This window comes from Suricata suricatta, chromosome 3 (genome assembly GCF_006229205.1).
Source record: "Suricata suricatta isolate VVHF042 chromosome 3, meerkat_22Aug2017_6uvM2_HiC, whole genome shotgun sequence".
Lineage (NCBI taxonomy): Eukaryota > Metazoa > Chordata > Mammalia > Carnivora > Herpestidae > Suricata > Suricata suricatta.
Window position 1 is genome coordinate 159,842,861 of NC_043702.1, and position 15,222 is coordinate 159,858,082.

At 38.2% G+C, this 15,222-nt stretch overlaps 1 long non-coding RNA gene across 1 annotated transcript in view; it reads right to left on the reverse strand.

Annotated features, from left to right (window-relative positions):
* The window catches only part of LOC115286816, a 25,428-nt gene extending 10,763 nt beyond the window's left edge, over window positions 1-14,665 (reverse strand). Inside the window, exons 1-2 of the long non-coding RNA XR_003906288.1 lie at window positions 14,577-14,665; window positions 14,389-14,483 (exon numbers count right to left, since the gene is read on the reverse strand). This is a non-coding gene — a long non-coding RNA (uncharacterized LOC115286816). The remainder of the gene's footprint in view (window positions 1-14,388; window positions 14,484-14,576) is intronic.
* Between the last annotated feature and the right edge of the window lie 557 nt (window positions 14,666-15,222).

Genomic DNA, 15,222 nt, shown 5'->3' on the forward strand with positions numbered 1-15,222 from the left:
TCTTTTGTTCATTTGTTTTGTTTCTTAAATTCCACATGAGTGAAATCAGATGTTATTTGTCTTTCTCTGACTGACTTATTTTGCTTTGAATTATACTCTCCACCTCCACCCATGTCATTGTAAATGGCAAAACTTTATTCTTTTTTATGGCTGAATAATTCTTTATTCATTCATCAATCATTAGATGCTTAGGCTTCTTCCATATCTTGTCCACTGTAAATAATGCTGCTACAAACATAGGGGTGCATGTATCCCTCTGAATTAGGGGTTTTGTATTATTTATGTAAACACCCAGTAGTGCAATTGCTGGGGCATAGATTAGTTCTATTTATAACTTTTTTAAGGAACCTTCATACTGTTTTCCACAGTGGCTGCACCAGTTTACATTCCCACCAACAGTGCACAAGTATTCGGTGTTTTTATTTTTTTCAAATTAATACATGCAGCATAAAAATTTCACTAGCTTTGGATGCTGAAAAATGATTTGATTATCCTCTCCTATACTGTGATAGCTAATGCTATGTTAAGCCAAATGTTATAAAACTGTCTTAAACAAAAACAAGAGCAATAAAAAGTTTATTTTTCCTCTATATTATGGTAAGAGTGATTAGTTCTACATGCTGACAGTTTAACAACCTTAGAATCTATCAAATACATTCTACAATATATCTTTAGTTCCAAATCATGTGATGATGTTATGTTAAATGTTTTGGGGGGGGGGGTTGCTCAGAATGTGGTATGCTTATCTTTAGTTTAAGTTCCTATTTGCTAAGTCTGTTATGCTTACACCCCATGTGACTCAAGCTGTGTAACTCATCAAAGTCCACAAAGGCTTGGGGGCCTGGATGGCTCAGTTGGTTAAGTGACTCCCCCTTGGTTCCAGCTCATGATCTCATGGTTCATGAGTTCAAGCCTGCATTGGGCTCTGTGCTGACAGTGTGGAGCCTGCTCAGGATTCATTCTCTCTCTCTCCCAATAAACACATAAACTTTTAAAAACAAAACAAAGCAAAAGTCCACAAAGATTTATTTATATATCAAAATGGCAACCTTTTGAATTTATAAAGAAAGATATACTAGACTCAGGGGAATGGCCATTTTTTCCCCATGCTGTTTTATTTCCTAGTGTGAAACTACCTGAACAAAATAAGTGAAAATCAGAAGCTTTATGAGCATTAGAATCAGAGCAACAGGGTGGTGTTAAGGGAGGTTTTCATGAAGCAGGCACGGTGTAATAATTGTTCCTTTATTCAAAAACTATAGCTGTAACTTCTTGGCATAAAATGGTGACTTATTAGCCTTAGTTTTTTTAGCATGATAACCTTTCCAATTTATTTAATACTTACATTGAACTATTGATCTAAAAGTTATATAAAGGATTCCATATTTATTTGTACTCTCAAGAAATTTGCACATGGGAATTCAAAAGAATATAAGCTGAATACAAAATAACCAGAATCAATAATCTAGTATTGGTACACACCCTCCCTCATGAAGTACGGGAATGGGAATGGGAACGTTTCTTCTCCCCAATTCCTACACTGCTGGATTCAGCACTGATCAAAGATTTCTGATTTTTAAACTGCATTTGATTTCTTTAAAAAAAAAAAGAAGCAAAAAAAAAACCCCAAAAAACAACAAAAAAACTTTTTTTCATTCTCTCTTTAATGTAAAAGACCTCGGTCACTTTTGTGGCAATGTTGTAGTATGTATGTACATTTCCATTTGAAGTGTTTTCCCCTTATTTCATCTTTGCTCTGAATCACATTCTAATAATAATAACAACACTGGATCCTGTTATCCTTCTAATGCTCAACCTGATGTTCACCTTAGAGATCCAGGCTTATAATGACCACTGGTCCAGTCCTTCAGTATTTAAAAGTACTTCCATTTCCAAAGCTTTAACAGAACATATTCTTGTGATTAGAACCGAGAAAACAGCAAAACCTAAAAGCACTTTTATCTTGTTTAATGTTGCTAGAGCTTTATTCTACAGGACAGGCAAATTATATACTTCCTTTTATTTTTGAACAAATGAAAACAAAGAACAGATATTACCCATTTGAGCAATATAAAAAACCCATTTTACATCACATTTTAACTCACAGGAACCCTAATGAATTCTTGTTGTTGAAGTGATAGATGATCAATTTTTGAGTCAGAGAAGCAGTTCAAAACTAGTTCTTCTACTCTCAATTGCCTCCCTAAATCTCCATTCTGATCATTTAGACTTTCTTCACCCTGCAACCCTCTCCTTCTCCTAGGAAGAAATGAGGTTTTTTGCACAAAATAGTAATGACATGCTTTATTCTAATAAAAGAAGTTTGCACTTTGGAAGCACGAGTATGATAATGATGGAGACTAAATTAAATATGCACTACCCTTGTAAATAGCCAGCATTTCTTCTATAGTCTCCTAATGCCACGAGCTGAGCATTCACAAAGACCAGATTTCTTATGGTGCTGACAAAGTGAGGCAAGCAATAGAAACTAGGAACGCTCTAGCAGCAGTGGTGCTTTCTACTCCATGAGTACTTTAAGGTTAAAAATGTAGTTTTATCTCAGTGTGAGGCCAATGTTAATAACTAGTCCTATTCAAGGGAAGCGTCAAGAACTCTATAATTGAAAGTTGCCCAATTGTGCATGGACTAACCTAACTTTTGAGTAGCACAATTCATCTTAGTCAGTGTTTCACTTAAATAACAAAGTTTCGATAAAGCAGCAAGTGGTTTTACTTTATGTATTATCAACTTTGATGCCCTGAATGTGTTTCTGCTTTTGCAAATGATGGTACATGTAAACAGCACTCTGGCAGATTCTGATTACAAAATCAGGCAGGCAGAAAAATTCATTTATGGCTAAAAGAACAGCAGATGTTGTAATACTCGATCTTGAGCAAAACAATGATCATTTTACCTACAGCTAACTTATCCACTGTCAGGGCATACATTTCTACAAGTTAATTTTTTATGCTTCTTTTGATTGATTTTTTTTACCAGAGCAACATTTTATCAGCTACCTTCGTTTATGTTCTATCTTTTGATTATTGAGATGTTGTCTGTTAAACTAATTATGTTGGAACACTAAGTTCACTTCAAAAATGAGAACTACAACTTCCATAATTGCATATGTGTATGAATAATGTGAAGACCCCCCAGCCACGATCCATGGGTGTGTGCATTATAAAAATTTCTTTTGACTTTTGACAAATATCCCAGAGGAACAAAATAATAAGTTAAGGTTTCATTCATTGTTTCTCACAGTGGGACTCAGCTTTATGTCTACTTCTTTCTGATCTACTTGACAACACATAAATCTGGACTCTAGACTCATTTAGGCATAACTTGCAAATTTCCAGCAAGGGGAAGTTAATAAATGTCTTCATTCATGGCATCATTTAATGTCTCTCCTTCAGTTATTTGAGATTATCTTGAAGCTAGTATTTATCTGACAAAGTTAGATTTATTATACATGCATGTCCAGATTGTGCAATTATCTTTTTTAAGTTCACTGAGACAGGTCAACTTAAACATACAGGCTATTGTCCAACATTGTCATATTCATGTTCTTGAGCAAAAATTTCTTATTAGCTATCAAAATGTAGTGTGCAGGTTGGAATCTTGGCGTGACTGTTCTCCTGCCCATCTGTCATCATTATTTTGCCTGTTCACATTGTGATATGCCAACATGAACTGGAAACAGAAGCCAACAAAGGTCTGAATGAGGGATGTAGCCTCTTGGACACACAATAGAACTTATTTTTCCCCTGTAAAATGTTCTAATAAAGAACAAATCAATGACATCTTTTTAAAGGATTTTCTTAGTGGCCATCTTTCAAAAGTAAATATTATAAGCAATAAAAAATTTGCTTGGAATTGTACTTTGGTAAGATTCATATCCCATAACCAGACTTAGAACTTTTGTTTTTGTCTTAGAGTATGGTATGCAAAAATTTTTGTAACCTGCTACTTACTAGAAATTGTAACCAGAGACAGCTTGGGTTAAGACTTAGGAATGAATATCCAGTTTAATAAGTGTATGAGTAGAGTCTGAAAGAAATATCATAGCACAGGAAGTTCATATAAAGAAGATGAAATATCCACATAAAAGTGAGAAAATAGTGGAGAGAGTAAAAAAAACCTAAAGTCTAGAGATGGAACCCAATTAGGGACCAAAAGGTGAATTCAGGTGCCTCATTTCAGAGCAGGCTAGGAAAGGTGGAGAAACCTAAATGACTTTTTCTGAAACGTATTTCCAGCTTGGTGCCTCAAATACACAGTGTTAAATAGTCTGACATTGCCACTTCCAAAAGGTAGGTTATCAATTGGATCTATTCACACATTACGAAATTCTAGAAACAATGCTGCTTTAGGCACTGATAATCACACTGACTTAGTAACTGGATAATCTGGAGAAAAATTCTCTTTTTAACATTTGTCCCAGTATCTTGAGACGGTCTACATAATAAACTAACTGCTGAGTGCATGCACAGTAGAAAAGATGAAACATCCACAACTTCTTCCCAGGATTAGTACTTTCAAGGACAATTCAGATGGCATATAACTGTGAGAAAAACTGTCCAGGGGATGGATACAATTTAACAAGGAATCAGGACTTTTCTTTATGAAATGATCATCTTGACTTTTGAAGGTCATGAGTCAACATGATCATTTCACAAAGAAAAATTATGTCTTTGTTGATATTCTTTACTATTTCCCACCCTTAGGTATATGATGAAGCACTAAAATCTCCCTTTGAATTTACACAAAACTTGTATCCAGATTGCTTATTCTCAGCAAGAAAGATAAACTAGAAGCAAAAATAAAGGCCTTTTCTCTGACTTCTTAACTTCAAATTTAATGACAGGCTCTAATTTCTCCTGTGTATTGTGCAGAATACTTTAGTACATGTAATTTTCTGAGTATCTGTGTCTTCCAAAAACTGATATATTGCAAACCAGTCAAGATTTCAGTGAGATGATATGAAGAAGAGAGGCTTTGGGGAGGTGTTTGGGTCATGAGGCTGGAGCTCTCGGGACTGGGTTTAGCACTCTTGTGTAAGAAGCCCCAGAGAGCTCCCTGATATCTTCCATCGTGTGAGGACATAATATAAAGACGGTCATTTATAAAACAGAATGCACACCTTCACAAGATACCAAAGGTGTTGGTGCCTTTATCTTGGATGTCCAATCCTCCAAACTGAGAAATCAATTTCTATGGCTCATAAGCTGCTCAGTCTAAGAAGGTCTTATGTTATAGGAGCCCAAATAGACTAAGACAGTAAGTACTTCCTTTTTTTTTTAATGTTTTTTAATTTATTTTTAAGAGACAGAGAGAGAGAGTGCGAGCAGGGGAGGGTCAGAGTGAGAGGGAGACGCAGAATCTGAACCAGGCTCCAGGCTCTGAGCTAGCTGTCAACACAGAGCCCGATGCAGGTCTAGAACCCACGAACTGTGAGATTATGACCTGAGCCAAAGCCGGACGCTCAACCGACTGAGCCACCCAGGCACCCCCCGTAAGTATTTTCAGTGTGGGATCCCAAAGTGTCTGTAGATAGAATTAATTCTCAGTATGCTTTGTTTCTGTCATAGTTTTATGCATTTTAACTTATATATGTAAAAAACATCATTTAGAGAAAAAGTTCATATCCTTTATGAGATTATGAAAGGGATCTAAGAACACATAAGAAGTTGAGAAGACAAGTTCTAAAGGCTAGAGAAAACACCATTCTACTGGTGAATGCCAGAAACTTCTCACCCGAGATGTCTACTCGATACTAAAACAATAGGTAATCAAGTGAAACAAGCAGGGAAATTCCACTTGATTATATTTGTCAGTCATCCACAGACACAAATCATTAATAACCAAAACAGACAGAGTACTTCCTTTTAGATCTGGGGCCTATATCAGAATTCAGTTTGTCACACGGTAAAAACAAAGTAAAAATCAAGCAAACGAAGTGCCATCTAGCTCCAGCATCACAATAAGATTATGCCATAAATAACTCACTGGGTATCTAAACTATCTGCTGAAAATACCTTAAAATAAATTAATTGATAATTTTCAGATACATGTTAAGAAGGGGAAATTAACTATGTATATTTACCCAACAAATGAATGTATGTGTTAGAGACAAATTGTAAGTTTCTTTCCTAAGTGATGTGAATGGGGTTCACAATTCTGTGTTTTGTGTCTCAGAGTTTATAGGTCTTTCATGTTTTATTTTATTGCTACTTTAAATTCCATCCTAAGAAATATTAGGCCACTATTTTAAGAAAGATAGAATCTGTTTATGGTTTGATTTCTCTCAGGATGCAATACATGCTTTCACACCTTTAAAAATACATCATTCTACTTCATTTTCTGAAGAGTTGAAATTTATGATTATCTTCCATTGCAGGCAATGACTTCAATTTACAAGAAGTGCAATGGAGATTCTTTTTTCATTTTTCAGAACAGAAAAGATTCAGTCTCATTGTGTAAGTTTTGACTCACCTAGAAAACTATCACTTACATAAAAGTGATACGTATAGTCTCTTAAGACTTAAAACAAATCTAAATAGGTCACATTAACATTATCAGAACTTAACAATTTTATTACAAAAAGATCTATAGTGCATTAGCCAATTAATTATCTTTCTAATGGGTAGTATCTCTTCAGTGTGCCATTTGTCATGACGTTTCTCCAACATGGTACTCTATGTGGATAATAATGAGGGGAAAATAAAAATACACATCTAAACTCTCCTTAGAGGTAATTATGTCGTCAAATTTGCAGGTAATGGGAAAGTTTTCTAAGCTTTGAATATATTCTAACATGGACTTAGAAATGTTTTTGTTTTTGTTTGCCAATTTTCTCAACAAACATTATTTTCACCGGTGAAGTTCCACATAAATGACAAATCACGACGACAATGCAGGATGTGTTTGGAAACATAAAATAAAAAAGCCAGTGTGAAATGATTGGTTGTTGAACTTGGAAGAATATTTTATTCTGTCTTTAAAAATATGTTTAATATCATAGGGTGCAACATGTAACTGAAGTTAATAGTCAGCAACGTTTCTGATTATGTGAAGTGACAAACCTGTGAACATTTGTGGATTTTTCCCCCAGAAATTAACCTTAAAATATATGGTCACTTCTGTATGTTCTTGGAATCTATGTAGACATGACTCCTCTACTCTAAGAACTTGAAAATAAGGAAAATCAGGTTGCCCTCTGAGCATTACATATGGAAATGAAAGGTAATGAATCTGACTGTAAGATTTTTGTTATAGGGGATGGTTATACTTGGGGTTCATACGACTAATACATTGTCCAGTTTCTCCAGTTGGGCAGGCCAAGGACCTTACAGTGATCACTTTCTCTCCTACTATTTGTATTTTACTTCTAATCCTTCAACACATTCTGAAAGCCCTACCATCGAAATCTGTCATCACGTCTATGGTCTCCATTCCTTTCCAAGAATTGAATTTCTTTTGGTGGGATTGTTGCAATAGTCTCTTGACTGGACTTCCTGACTCTGCCTGGTGTCTCTGCAGCCTGTTGTCAACATAGCAACCAGAGCGATACTGTTAAAATGTTTATTAGATCAAGTGTTCTTCTTGAACTCTCTCAAAGGCTCCCAAGTTATTCCGAAAAGTCAACATCTTTACAATGACTTAAATGGCCCAGTAAGATCTCACAACCTCCATACCCTACTTATGACCCCATCGCCAATTCCCATTTCATCTTCTGTTACTCCTCTCTTTGTCCACTGTCCTCTGGCCTCACAATGTATTCATGCATATTCATACACATATTCATGGAACTCAAAAGGCCAAGTCCTGTTTCAGGAACACAGCACTGGCTGATCCCTTTGTCTGGAGCATCCTATACCATTGAGATTCTTGCCAGCCTTCCTCATCCTCCGTAGATCCTGATTCCATGCCTTCTTCTCACTATAGGCCTGCCAAATGACCCTATTTCAAATGACATCACTGATCACCCCTGACCTCTTCTCTCCAGCACCCCATTCATCTTCTTGATTTATTTGCCTCTATAATACTTACCATCTAACCTACTACATATTTTATTTTGTTTATTATATGTTTCTCAACATTAGAAAGATCCAACAGAATAGAAATAGTTGTCTATTTTATTCACTGTGGTATCCCAGCACCATGACAGTGCTTTGCACAAGGTAGAAACACTAAAATTAGTTGGTGAAAGAATAAAGGAATGAGTGAATCATAGATTTATAAAGGAACAGATATGCACATTCCCTGAAGATACAATACAGCTTCCATATCAAGACAAGCCTCAATTTAATAAATTCACATATGTGAAGGGAGAATATATCAGAGAGAAGAAGAGGGAGCAGCAATAGGAAGGCATAAAGCATCAATGACACAAAATTTATCAGTGCTCTCTGTTTTATGAAAGCCTTTGCAAGGACTTCCTGCTTCATTGGTGATTTGGTGAGCTAGATGTCTCAGGTTATCTTAGCTTAATGACATTAATATTAAATCATTTACTGAGGTATATCTGCATGGCTCAGTCAGGTAAGCATCTGACTCTGGATTTCTGCTCAGGTCATGATCTCATGGTTTGTGGGCTCGAGCATCACATGGGTCTCTGTGTTGACAGTGTGGAGCCTGCTTGAGATTAACTCTCTACCTCTCTTTGCCCATCCCTCTCTCTCTCCTTCTCTCTCTCTCTCTCCCACACACACCCTCTCAAAATTATATACATAAACATTGAAAAAATAATAATAAAAAATTCTTCTAATGAACTTCTTTGGGCTCTCACTTCGACCAATAAACCTCTGAGTCCCCCGTATGTCTGCTTACAGGTTAAAAATGATCGCATGGAGTAGGACTTATGATTCAGATTTAACTTCCTCTGTAATAAATATAGTGAAAGAATGCACTTATGTGGAATCTGGTGAATAGGTTTAGAGATTAATAAACCTGACTCTTCTTTTATTTACTTCTTCGTTCAGCAAACATCCTGATGTAAGATGGCCAACTATCCCAGTTTGTCCAGGACTGAGGTGCTCCTTTTAGATGTGGGACCTTTTCTGTTAAAACTAAGAAAGTCTTGGGGCTCCTGGGTGGCTCAGTTGGTTAATCATCTGACTTTGGCTCAGATTATGATCTCATGGTTCATGGGTTCGAGCCTCACATGGGACTCTGTGCTGATAGTTCAGAGTCTGAAGCCTGCTTTGGATTCTGTGTCTCCCTCTCTCTCTGCCCCTCCCCCACTTGTGCTTTGCCACTCTCTGTCTCTTGAAAATAAATAAATGTAAAAAAATTAAAAAACTAAACTAAACTAAGGAGTCCTGGGCAGACAAAGATGGGCTGGTCATCCCAGATACTATATGTCAGACACTATAATAAATGCTAGGAATAAAAAAAAGTTGTTATTGCATAAGCTCCTTCTATGAATATCTGAAAAATCTCTTTATCTACCACATTTTCCTATAAGAAATTGATTTTTATTGTTTCAAGCACATCAGTTAAGTTCAACAAGTGTTTACATACAACATCTACTCTTGGTAAGCATTTGGAACTAGTAATCTATTTCCAAATGAAAATAACTTAGAGTCTAATTAGGGAGACAGCACAATAAGAGGTATGGTAAATTTAATTTGGTATATGAGGACTTATTGAGCATATATTATTTGCCAGACATGATTTAGGTGCTAGGAATATACATATTTTTAAAATATAAGCAGAGCTTAGCATTCTGTAAATGGCTTCTTAGCTCTAGTTTAAATTCTGTCTGAGTCTTTTCCCCAGACATTTGCCCATAGGAACAGACTATCAAGGGGGAAAAAATGTCCCCTTAAATATGTAACTTACTCTTCATTCATTTTGGGAGCCACTATCTGTGTTTCCTAGTATCCAAGCAAAGAGTCTAATTTCTCTATTTCCAGATGCAATCACAGAACTCTAATTGACTGCAGCCATTTATTTCAGAAAGAGAGTGTTACTTTCACCATAAACATCGTAAGAGTTAAATCACCTACAGAGACAATCCTGTGCTTTGGAAACTAATTCACACACTGCAGTCCCAGCTAAACATCAGAAACTCTGGTTCTTTGCCTGTGTGTAGGTTTCTTTAGTCTCTGCTGCAGGTGATTTAAGAAGTTCTATTACTACCACGTGTCTTGTCTGGCCTTTGATGAAAATCATTTTTGTTTCAGCACCATTAGCTACCCATTATCTACTGGAGAGGCATGAGAGTCAGGGTCTAAACAAAAAAGAAAGACCATTGCATGTCTTTATTTATCCCAGCATTTAAAGACTTGCAAATAGCTTCCTTAGCAACAAATCTACAACAGCAGTCCTCATGTGGGAACTGCAGCCTTTCTTTAGATCCAGAGAGAAAAGTGCTTACACAGTCTTCTGTTAGAAATTCTCCATCCCTCGCATTATTAGAGACAACCTGGTGGTAAGTCTTCAAAGCTAATAAACTAGTAGCTACACTTCAAGTCTTCTTTCAGTTGTTTCTTCAGTTGTGACCATCACGGTCCCCATGCCACCTTGGAGAAGGTTTCAGTCAGCAAATTTAAGGGCTAGTTGCCATGGTAATGCTGGTATGTTACATTGCTTAATTTGAATCTCCAGTTGAAAGTGGGGCAGAGTGATAGCAAGATGGAAAGCAGATTGAGAATCAAGGGATTTAAATAACACATATGCTCAAAGGAACCCCTCAAACAAAACTTTCCAAAGTGAAACTTTCATCATCGCTGCACCGATTGGGGTTTTAAACTGGATGTCTCAAAGTTCTTCAAGCTCCACATGTCGGAAATGAAACTCATTTTTACCATTCCTCAATAAGCTCTTCCGCTTCATTCCAATTAATGGAGCTACACGTCATTTATACACAGGCCTAGGAGCTATTTCCAATTCTTCTGTCCTCACTGCTGCCACACAATTACTCACCAGTGAGCTCTACCAGTGGGGCCACAAAGACTGGGGAGGCTGAGACTGAGCTTAAATTTATTGTCATTTCACTTTATCCATTAAACAAGCAACAAACAGTCCAAAGATTCTAAACACAAGAAAAATTAAAGCCAAGTAAATGGACTCAAGTGACAGTCAGTGAGACCACATGGAAGCATAAAAATCCACCAATTGAAGCCCAGATTTGAGGGTTGTGTATATTTCGTAGCATCTGGCTAGTGGAGGGGCTGTGACAGTACTCAGAACTCACCATACTCCAGAATAAATAAATACTTCTGTGGTATTTTTCCTACTCATCAGCAGGTCTACTGAGGTTTCAACTCTGCAGATGGGTCCATGACCCACCACCATGCCAATGTTGTTGTCTCTACTTTCTTTTTTATTTTTTTATGTTTATTTGTTTACTTGTTTGGGAAAGAGAAAGAGAGCAAGTCAGGGAGGGGAATAGAGAGAGAGGGGACAGAAATCCCAAGGAGCCTCCACACAGCCAGCATAGAGCCCAATGCAGGGCTCGAACTGGCTGATGAACTCTGAGATCGTGACCTGAAGGAAAACCAAGAACTGGAGGCTTAATTGAGCCACCCCAGGCACCCCTGTCAACTCTCCTTTCAAGACCGGGACAGGAGTGCTTCCTATTCATTGCCACCGCCACTGCTTCGGCGCCGAGTCTGACCACCTCTTCTGCTTCAGCCTCACCTCACTTTAACCCATCATTCCCAGGCAACCAGTTAGCTGTCTAAAACGCAGACACCTACACATCGCTTGGGGTTTAAAAACACTTTCTAACACCATGCCGGGTCAAGTCCAAACTCCTCACTGTGATACAAAAGGCCTTTTGTGCCCTTGCTCCTGACTTTTCCCTCTGCTATTATTTCTCACTGTTCTCCTACTCAAAATCTCCTCTCCTGCAAATGCCCAGGTTGCTCTTCTGTGGCTCTGTCACGCTGGGTCGCTCCATTCCTGCCTCCACCCGTGGTATCCTCCCTCCGCGCCTTTGTTATTCGATGATCATATATTTAAAGTCAACTTAATGTCCAGATGCTAGGTTCTAAGGACCCAAAGTTAGATAAGACATGCTTTTCTGCAAGGATTTAGTATTTGGGAGAAATTCAAACATAAAGATCAACAGAAATGATAGAAAGTGATACACTTTAATAAGGTCATATAAAAGTTATTATGGGAGCCCGGGGAAATATCCACTAAAGGGATGATGGAGGGAGGTGGGTACCAGAGACTTCTTGATGCTTTTGTTAAAATTTTACGGAATGTTTACATCATATCATTGCTAGGAGTTTTCCTATTTAGACTGCCACCCTCACGTCTAGGTTGACGGAAGCACCATTTTCTAGTCTAGGGGGAACAGTGGTCTGGATCTCTCAAAAAAGGGTTTTTCTTTTTTTTTCAGTTGGGATTTGGCAAAGCCTCAGAACATAATGGAAAAAAAAAACTTGCAAGAAATGACCAGTGGGTATCACAGGAAAGCATCCCATGAAAGCAAAATAAAGTCATTAGAGATTCCCAGCTCTCATTACTGCTGAGCTGCAGGTACTGATTTAGGGATCACTGAAGGAGAGTAGTGTGGTGCCTTAGTCTGTCCGAGCTGCTATAACAATGCACCATAGACTGCGCAGCTTAGAGCCAAAACCAAACCAAAATACATCTCAGAGTTCTAGAGCCTGAATATCCGAAATCAGGGTGCCAGAATGGCCAGGCTCCAGGCACCCAATCTGTGGTTGCAGACTGCTGCCTTCTTGCTGTGTCCTCATGAGATGGAAGGGGGAAGGTATCTCTGTGGGGTCTCCTTTATCAGAGCACTAATCTCATCCATGAGGACCCTACTCTCATGACAGACGCACCTCCCAAAGACCCCAGTTCTGAGTGCATCACGTTGGGCATTAGGTTCCAACATAAAAATTTGTGGGGCGACACAAGCAGGCAGACTGTAGCATGTGGGGTGGAACGAAAGTGAGCGGCATCTTTGTATTAAGTACAGAATCCTTCCCCTGTTACCTTCAGATCTCGACTCACCATCTTGGTTATGTTCCAGACTTCTTCAGCAATGTGCCTTATCAGCTTTGACTCCCTATTACCCTCCAGAATAACACAAACCCAATCCACCTGGGAGTGGTAATCTTTGTTTCGAGTAGGCACACAATGATAAATGGGTGGGTGGGTGGATGGATGGATGGATGGATTGATGGATGTTTGGATGGATACTCTGCATGCCTGAACTACCATCTATGGTATAATCTCTATTCTACTTCCTTCTGTTTAATAGCCCTTATTATTCATGAGGTAATGGATAATTGACAAGATGCAAAAAAGGAAATCAATAGGGGAAATGTATATAAACTATTATTAAAACTTCAATGTTTTATATTCCTTTCTTCCCTTGTGAGTGTCTATTACTCCTTCCAGACCCAGTTTAATAATCTCTCATCTGTAACGTCCTCCTGACTCCCAGCTGATTTGATCATTCCCTCCTCAGTAATAAAAGCGTATATGGTATGCACTTACAGTCGCAGTTGCTATGCTATTATTTTTCTCAAGTCCCATTAGAATGTGGGCACCTAAGGACTACAGTTTATGTAACCTTAGATTTTCACATGCTATAATCCTAATAGCACAGGCCCATTTTATTCATTTGACTTTGCTAGGGGAGACTTTGTTCTAGATGATAATCTTTGATATCTGAATTAATTAAAGTCATGTTTTTACGTCCAAATTATTACCACTCTTCCTTTTTAATTTTTTTAATGTTTACTTATTTATTTTGTGAGAAAGAGAAAGACAGCAGTGGAGGGGCAAAGAAAAGGAGAGAGAATGCCATGTAGGCTCTACACTGTCATTGTGAACCAAACATAGGGCTCAAACTCACCAACTGTGAGTTCATGACCTGAGCTGACATCAAGAGTCAGATGCTTAACCAACTGAGCCACCTTGCTGCCCCTACCAGTCTACCTACTTAATTAAAATATACTGAAGTTAATTTTACCTGTCTTTTTGATTCATGTTTGTTCTTTAGAACTGTTGTTATAGACACATTTTTGAGGTCTATTAATATGTGGGATCATGCTTTCTTACATTTTTTACAAATTTTCTCTGTAGGATCAGGCAGCAGGGTCATGACCACTAACATCACTGCCAGCTGGGGCTGAGGGGCATCTTCCCAGGAGCTGCTCCTGAAACCGCCAAGGTTTTTGGCACCAGCTGCCAGGATATATACAGTCACTGGGGTCTGGGACACAGTACCACTGTTGGAGTCACCAAGGTCACAGGCATCAAGGCTGCTGCAAAAAAAAACCAAGACTGTCAGGGTCCTGGGCGCCACCACAGCTCCTAGAAATGCTGGGGTCATCCACGTTACCACTGCCACTGCTCCAGAGGTGCTGTCCCTAATCCCCCATATTCGCCACCACCATGATGTCCAACCCTCACCTGCCCTCAGCTCCACAGACATGTGAATCACTCTGGCATCCTGGTGGGCTGGTGGGAAATCTTTGTTCACTCGTGGATGTCCTAGTGGCTGCAAACTGAAGGAGAGAGTCAAAAGGAATGATTTACACTTCCATGATACCCATGTACCTCCCAAGGGGACTCTCTATCAAGTAACTTACACAACTTACATTAAGACTTGCATTTTTGCTGTCCTAAGACTTGAAAAAGAATGAATAATTCTTCGTCAGCCTCATGTCTCCAAGTCTATTCTGGATGAGTGAAGCCCTTCAGAAAAGTAAGGCCCACAAATGGACAGTGTGCAGTTGAATGTGGTCGTAAGCAAACAAGATAAAAGAAAAAGTAATAGATACATGGTAAAAAGTAGCTCCCAATTTTCCTACTGATAAAAGTATTTAGAAAAAATGTTAATTACTGGAACTTGAAGCAATAGATATAATCTTCTTAAAGCCTTACTGCTTTGGACCCAAATTTATTCAGTTAATTTGCATCTAAAACAGTAACCTTTCAATGGTGGTGGTAGTGTGTGTGTGTGTGTGTGTGTGTGTGTGTGTGTGTGGCAAGTACACACACATAATCAAGCAAACCTTCTGCCGCTTTGTTGAGGCAGGATCCGTGGAGAGGAACAGATGTGGAAAACGCTGAGAGCAAGTCGCAAGGATGTATGCCTACAAACTCAGCAGATGCCTTGCTGGAGAACACAGTATAATTTTTCTTCAATTCATTAAACATTATTGGAAATTATCTTTTTACATCAGAGGAGACATTTGTTTCCTGATCTGTTGAACAACTTCTAGGAGAGATTTAAGCTTATTA